This window comes from Eretmochelys imbricata, chromosome 6 (assembly GCF_965152235.1).
Source record: "Eretmochelys imbricata isolate rEreImb1 chromosome 6, rEreImb1.hap1, whole genome shotgun sequence".
NCBI classification, from domain to species: domain Eukaryota; kingdom Metazoa; phylum Chordata; order Testudines; family Cheloniidae; genus Eretmochelys; species Eretmochelys imbricata.
Genome location: NC_135577.1, coordinates 53,017,362 through 53,023,963, shown reverse-complemented (window position 1 = coordinate 53,023,963; position 6,602 = coordinate 53,017,362).

Genomic DNA, 6,602 nt, shown 5'->3' with positions numbered 1-6,602 from the left:
GGTATGTTATTACTGCGGAATTCAAGCTGTATCTGTGTTTATTATGCATTTGAATTATACAAGTGTTATAAAAAGACAAAAATGTATTTTTCCCATACCATACTCTATATTTTAATAGAAAACATAGTCTGTGCTACCAAGCACAAGTATAATGTTCCCTGGTTAAAGCATCTGTACTCTACTGCATCTCCCTATTTATTGCTTAGTAAATTAATATTGGTTGTGTAAGTACTCTGAACTACTGTATAGTCAGAAATGGTGCAACATTGCCACCCTGAGTTTTCAAATGAGATTTTTTTTTTGAGATGCCAATGTTATTTTCCTGTTTTCCATCTTATGTAGTTTAAAAAAACTCAGTGCTTCCAAAGGATGTATTTTTTCCATTACAACTTAGATGTTTATTTTGAACTTCGAAGCAGGAAATCAGGGCACAGAACTATCAAAATAGTGTCCTAGGACTGCGAAATGATGCCAATCAAAGGAGCCCAATATTAATTTTGTAATCAAGTTTTCCACACTCAAACTCACATTTTAGCTGTCATTCATCTAATCTTTCTTCCTCCACAGACAATAGCTTCCCAGTTAGTAGCCATTGTGCAACCCTCTCTTAATCAACCTTCCCTGAAAGCCTGTCCATCATTCTTTAACCTCTTATGGAAGTTCAACAACACTAGAATAACACTTCATATTATCTTTCTGGTTTCCTCTATTCTCAGGACACAATTTGAGTTATTAATTAATGATCCCTGAGCTGGGTGGGAAACTCATAAACCAAAATATACTACATCCGTAATTCCCAAAACAAACAAACAAATAAAAGGACACTGCCTATAATATAGTTGCTGAAACTCTAACCCAAATTCATCTCTAGTGTAACTCTATTGAGATTACATTTGAGTTACCGCAGGAATGAATTTGGCCCTGTGTGACTGTGTTAGGGACCAAAGGTAAGGCCTTTGCAGTCACGGTTCTTCAGCTCTAGAGTTCATTCCTGCCAAAGATTCACCTTGAGAGCATGCTGTAAGAAACCTTTCTCTCTGCAGGATTTTTCCCTAGCTATGAATATTAGCTTCCCTTTCAACTCTCATCTGGTTTGCTCATCTCTAAGAAAGCAGAAATGGTTGATAATAGTGGGCTACAGTCAGAGTATTGTTCCCTAACTGTGAACTATTTTATTTTTCCAGCTAGATTATACAAAAGGTGCCTGCTCTGGGATATTAGACTGGCTGAGATATTGAGTTCTCCTAGCTTTGACTTCTGTGGACAATTTCATAAAACCGAGAAATGTTCTTGTGGGGAATCTGCCTCTCCAAACATTTAATCCCACTAGTTGGTTCTCAGAATATTTAATCCCACAGTACAGCAGGAAAGCCCCCACAGCTGCACTTTGAGATTGTGCAGATGATTATAGCACCAATTCATAAGAACCGGAAAGTGAAACTGACCAGTCTAGTTTTACTGCCCTACCTGAACAAAGTGTGAAAACAAACAAACAGTGGAGATAAGTAAAGGAGATTCTTTACATTCTTTTTGTTTTAATAATCTGCTATGATATTAATAATACAAGGACATATTTTTGTAAATACTGCATTTTACTCTTGGCATTGTCTCTACATGTAAGTCACGTTTTGAGCACAAGGAATTGACAGTACGTAAATCTTTCAAATTATTAACACCGTGGGTTGGAGACCATACTTTCTGTTGTGTTTGGAAAGTACCTACAATATTGTGTATGCCACCAGAAACTAATAAAATAATAATAGTATTAAGCCTATTATAAAAATAATAATTGTGCAATTATTTGGGGGATTTTTTCTTATGTAGTGATAGGACAAATTTAGAAACCAATTTTACTTCTCACTTGAACCATGTTCAGCCACTGACCAGGCGAAATAAGAATTTAGATCCAAACCTGAACGTTTCCAAAACTCCCGTGTGTTTGAATCTGAGGTTCTGGTTCAGCATGTGCAAGCCAGCTGTGAAGTTCAAATGCAAACTTCTCTAAAATTCAGAGGTTCTCTGAACCAGGGAGATTTGTTTCAATCTTATTTCAACTATGTAGGCAATTTGTTTACTACTTCTACCTTTCTGAATATAACACAGTAATCATTTTTGTTTTAACATACATGGTAATCAACAGCTAGATGTGCAAACTCAGCAAAAAGTGAGACTGACTGAGTGAGCAATATTTATTTTCTACAGGAGACAAATATCAGTGAAGGCTAATTTAATCATTCCATGATACAATTTAGCACCACGATAGCATGTATCAAATTAATTAACAGACTTCCCTTCCTGACAAAGGTATAATCAAGGCAATTTGCTTCCAAGCATAATCAAGAAACTATGTAAGGTGAGCTTAGCCACCATATAAGGCATTTTTTCATGCAGAAAGTTAATTGAATTTCTAACATATTTTTTCCTGTGGCATTCAAATGAATCTTTATAAAAGTTGTGGTGCTTTTACGTGTAATCAGTCCTCTTGAGCTCCCACTCAGAGTAACTTAGAGGTTACTTCAAATTAGACCGTCAATCTACTTTTTTCTTCCCATCTTGTGGCAGATTGCATCAACCATCATAAAAAATGTGACTCAGAGGCCACTGAAATCTCGAGTGCACTCAACACTTAATATTTAAAACAGAAAAACCTTAACATGAGGTAGCAATCAGCACCCCCCTTTTACTGAATTCTTCAGCAAACGTCTTTCAGAGTGCTAATAAGATGGTGATGGTTTGAAAGACCCACAGTTTTTTGTTTCCTCTGTGCTTGTGGGTTATGTAAATTCCATGTAGGAACAAAAGGTTAGGAAAGGTGATCTGCAAAGCAAAACTGAAAACTGAGCTAAAAGTAGGTGCATATGCTGAATGAGCTGGCTAAAGTATTTGGGATATGCCCATTACCATAGCAATGGTGGGCACTTTCTAACCATGCTTTTCTTTTTAGGGGGTGGAGATAGAGGTGTATAGTTAGCATGGAAATCAGATTCACCTTTTAAAAAGTCTTTTCCCTCTGTGAAATTCTCTTGGTACATCACTTAAGATATTCCAGAATGTTTCATTATATGAGATCATAAATACCATGGATTGAAATTAGACTTCTTTGATTTCATGTGCTGGTTCTGGGGCACCTTCAGTGAAGCAGGAAGGGCAGGAGGATTTCATAAGGGATTAGGGAAATAATTTTTAAAAGGTTAATTGAATTTATTTCTGTACTGATCTCCCATTATCATTACCATCACCACAGCCTGGTTGGATCAACCATTCAGCAGAAAATGGGCTGAACCAGTTTTAATTAGATTTTCATTTTCTTAATTTACAGTCCACCTTTAACTTCTCTTGGTGAAAAAGGAACGCACGGGAGGGAAAGGACGTCCAACTAAGAGACATGTTTATTGTTTCCCTTGGAAATTATTTCTTGCTGAATCCATTTCTGGAAAGGGTAGTGATGCCATCTCCTGACACTGTGAGCCTATGGTGATAGGTGTCCAATATATACCTATGATAGCTACACTGACAAGTGGATGCTGAAATAAACAACAAAAGAAGCTAATTTCTAAATCTAAAGCTGATTCACACCAGTAATTTATGAATTCTGGAGCAAGTCTAGTTTGAGGTGTCCCAAAGTCAGGCTAATCATTAATTAAACTCAAGACAAAGCTGAATCACAAAGGTCAGTTGGGTTTGGATCCAGTACTCCTATTCAGATCTTGCTACGTGCCTGAGCCATGAAGTTCATGTCTGGATCCAGTTCCAGATGTGAGCTTTCCAAAAATTCTGAGTGGGTCTGATCTAACATTTTAATTCAGGCCCACCTGTAAATTAAGCACTACAGTAGTTGTAAAAATGAAGCCTTCCCTCGTGTCTTAGGTGGTTATTGTAACATTCCAGGTCTGTTCAAATTACTGATCATTCAAATACATTATTCAAATAGCTCAACAGTGTGATGTCTTTTTTGGTGTAGTGGGAGCAATGTTTTATGTCACAGAATGTCCAATCTATGTACAAATCAGCAGCTAGCAAACAATTCCTTTGGGTTTGTGAGCAGAAAAAAAAATTAAAATCTCCAAACTGAGCACACCACTTGAATTGAAATCTCCTGGTGATGAAAATCTAAACAAATAAAATCTCATATTTAAAACCATTCAGACTCTCATAGTATTGTAAATTAGAGATGGAAAAGCAGTGTCAGGTTATTCAGTCCATTTTCTGGCTAGAGTAAAGCATTAATCTCTATAGTATATTCCAGTGTTTTATCCAGGCTAGCTTTAATAACACCAGCAAGTCAGCTTCTATTTCTTCCCTTGGGAGACTTCCAGCATCAACACAGATCTCTGTTTAATTCAGGAAATGTTTTTGATGTTCATTATAAATTTAACTTTGCTTAATTTCATCCATTACTTCTGTTCAAACCACCTGAAATTATTCAGTTTATGTGGCCATTTGATCTGATCCTTGTTGGACTATGCCAAACATCTACTAATGAAAAAGTAATGGCCTGGTAGATATCTACCTTGTTGCTGTGGCTTAGGAGAAGGGAGCATATGGGATGGGTTGCAAAGCACAATACTGACTGAGTTGCAAATGTGACTTGTAGAAGTTTGATGTCCAGTTTTTGATCCTTTAAAATATCAGTATCAGAGTCCTGGGTGTCAATACAGCTGCATGAGTAATGAAAAAACAGGTGACTGAATATATCAGCAAGCAATTCAATTTGCAGCTATTTATGGGGGTCCTTCATTATGGGCCCCATTCTACAAGGCGCTCTCATTAAAGACAATGGAAGTTGAGGGTATTCGACATCTTGTAGGATTAGGCCTTGTTTGTGAATATTCATATCATTGTAAGTATTCACGGTGGTGTTAGTGACAGCAAAATTTCCACAAATTTACACCAGAGATGCATTATTCACTATTTGCATCTCATTTCCATTATTATCCGCTTGTTATCCACTATCCCTCATTCATATTCTCCTGATTAAAGCGTTTCAGTCATCCAATGACTCAGAGAGTGAAAAATATGCCATGTGACAAATCACATGCCACAAACAGCAAACAGGAAAAGTAAATCTTTCTGCCTCCAGTCCTTAAACAAGCCCAAGGCAGGAAATTATTCGTCCAGTCTATCTGATGAAAGCTTATGAGTGAGACATCTGCAGAATTCAGGAACTGTTTGCAAGTGTTACATAAACAAAACAAAAAGTCTTTAAATTGGTAAAATTTTTGATTCAGTGAATACTATTCAGCCAGTGCTAGCTGCCAGTGTTTTGACAGCCTGGATTTTGAACTAGACTAGTTAACAGAACTTTCGGTGAGATGGGAAACTAAGTCTAAGCATCTGACTTAAACAAAGGACAATCCTGCATTAAATTTTCATTCAATAAGCAGTCTGACCATAATTTGTACTTTCCTGATTCTTTGTTTTTGAAAGCTTTGTGAATATTAAGCTTATGCATAAAAGTACTAACGCAGCATCGATGGTGCCTGGGGCAGACACTAGCCTTCCATCTTCTTTTACTGTAAAAATGTATCCAGCAGGAAAGTAGCTCAACCGACAAATGTATTGTCTTATCATGTTTAGGTAAGCTGGTTGTAAATCTGACACCAACCAAAAAAATGCATCTCAGCTTCCATCTTTTAAAGAAAAGGAGTACTTGTGGCACCTTAGAGACTAACCAATTTATTTGAGCATAAGCTTTCGTGAGCTACAGCTCACTTCATCGAGCTTATGCTCAAATAAATTGGTTAGTCTCTAAGGTGCCACAAGGACTCCTTTTCTTTTTGCGAATACAGACTAACACGGCTGTTACTCTGAAACCTATCTTTTAAAGAGTGAATGTGCAATTTGCAGCGCATCTAAATGGCAGTGTCAACACTACTAAGTAATGGGTGGAATTGTCCTCTAGTTGATTTATTCTGAGAAACAGGAGTAATATGATGGATGACACTTGAATCTTTCTGAAAGTTATGCATATTAGATATTCTAAGGTTTTATTCCTAGGAACAGAATAGCAGATGTGTTCTACAATACCTATGAATCTTGAGGTTTATGTACTGCTAGGGCCTGTCTGCATTACAAAAACAACCATGTCTGAAGGCCCAGTTACAACATAGTTCAAAGATAGGTTTCAGAGTAACAGCCGTGTTAGTCTGTATTCACAAAAAGAAAAGGAGTACTTGTGGCACCTTAGAGACTAACCAATTTATTTGAGCATAAGCTTTCGTGAGCTACAGCTCACTTCATCAGATGCATACTGTGGAAACTGCAGAAGACATTATATACACAGAGACCATGAACCAATACCTCCTCCCACCCCACTCTCCTGCTGGTAATAGCTTATCTAAAGTGATCACTCTCCTTACAATGTGTATGATAATGAAGTTGGGCCATTTCCAGCACAAATCCAGGTTTTCTCACCCTCCGCCCCCCCCCACACACAAACTCACTCTCCTGCTGGTAATAGCCCATCCAAAGTAACCACTCTCTTTACAATGTGTATGATAATCAAGGTGGGCCATTTCCAGCACAAATCCAGTTTTTCTCACCCCCCCCCGCCCAAAACACACACACAGAAACTCACTCTCCTGCTGGTAATAGCTTATCCA